This window comes from Pelobates fuscus, chromosome 3, assembly GCF_036172605.1.
Source record: "Pelobates fuscus isolate aPelFus1 chromosome 3, aPelFus1.pri, whole genome shotgun sequence".
In the NCBI taxonomy this organism is placed as follows: domain Eukaryota; kingdom Metazoa; phylum Chordata; class Amphibia; order Anura; family Pelobatidae; genus Pelobates; species Pelobates fuscus.
The window spans coordinates 371,535,672-371,537,209 of NC_086319.1; the positions used below are offsets into that span (position 1 = coordinate 371,535,672).

The 1,538-nt window shown below is 32.9% G+C and overlaps 2 non-coding genes across 2 annotated transcripts; both read right to left on the minus strand.

Moving 5' to 3' along the window:
• Positions 1-849: 849 nt before the first annotated feature.
• On the minus strand, positions 850-921 carry TRNAH-GUG (transfer RNA histidin (anticodon GUG)). Its single transcript has one exon. It is a non-coding gene; the product is annotated as a tRNA-His (tRNA).
• A 545-nt stretch (positions 922-1,466) lies between these two features.
• On the minus strand, positions 1,467-1,538 carry TRNAH-GUG (transfer RNA histidin (anticodon GUG)). The gene has a single exon. It is a non-coding gene; the product is annotated as a tRNA-His (tRNA).

Genomic DNA, 1,538 nt, shown 5'->3' on the forward strand with positions numbered 1-1,538 from the left:
TAGTGTTCTGGGAGTCAGTCTGTGCATTTGGATCTGGCACACGGAACAGATCCGACTGAGCACAAGCAAAACACTGTTCCAAAAGCTGTTATTTTGATGGACTCCAACACTATAAATAGTAACATGATTTATGATTCATTTAATTCTTACAACACCAATGTTCCAGGCACAGTGCTGGGTCAATATATTTGTTCATTGTTGATCTAAACCAGGTAGAAACCAGTTTTATGAATGCAAAATGGCATACCTCTCAACATGTCATATGGATAAAAAGGGATATTTAAATTTCCCTTTATATTTAAATCAAATAGGGACACTTGGGGGGTATGTAATGTGAAATAAAGCTTTATAACAGCTGGGGACCTTTGGTCTAAATTGTATTATCCCTTATACATTGTTCTGATCCAGTCCCACTGTATCTGTATAATTTTACAAAGTGCTCCAATGTCCCCATCAGGGGTGTGTGACACATTAAAATAAAGATTCTTTATTTTGCTTAAATGTCTAAATAAATAAATAAAATCAGGCTTTGTGTTTTGTTATAGAGGTGAGCACAGTTTAAGAAATCAATGAATGCTGTTAAGGCGATACATCATACAAATACATTTCTAAGTATCATGCAAAAGACAAAATGGTTTTAATGCAAGAATTAGCTCAGAAAATAATTTAAAAATCTTGCAGATCACAAAATGAAATGATGAAGCATAAAGAAAAAAAAATTTTTTGTAAAAAAAAAAAAAAAATTAAAAAATTAAAAAATATTAAAAAAAAAAAAAAATAACAATATGAAAAGAGTAAAAAATAAAAATACATCTATAGCCCACTTGCCGTGCCATTGTTATTACACAATGCCGTGACCCGGATTCGAACCGGGGTTGCTGCGGCCACAACGCAGAGTACTAACCACTATACGATCACGGCGAGCTACTTGGGCTCCGAGTGAGGGGAGCTGCATTAGGTCTTATGACTGATAGGGGTGAATGACGTCATCTGTCCCTATATTATCCTATGAGCTATGAATTCCAAATGTGACCATATCCATGATATTTTCTATAAATGTATGAAGGCACACAATAAAAAAATATAGTTGTTTGGTAAATTAAATTTTATAATTAATTATACACACAGAATTATGTTATACAGAATTTATTTTATAAATTAGATATCTACATATAGATAAATATGCTGCATTATAATAAAATTAATATATTGTAGTCTGTAAAAGTTATTGTTCCAATTAAGATATTTTATACTTAATAAGTAAGAATTTAAAAAACAATAACAAGCAGCCTGCAACTTTGTAAAGTCATAAAAAACCTGCTTAGTGATGGACTAGTCAAAATGAAATGATAAATAAATATATTAAGGGCGATAAAACAATAAAGGCTGAGATTAAGGTAATAAACAATTACATTAATAATAAAATGATCCTGGAGCCCACTTGCCGTGCCATTGCTGTTACACAATGCCGTGACCCGGATTCGAACCGGGGTTGCTGCGGCCACAACGCAGAGTACTAACCACTATACGATCACGGC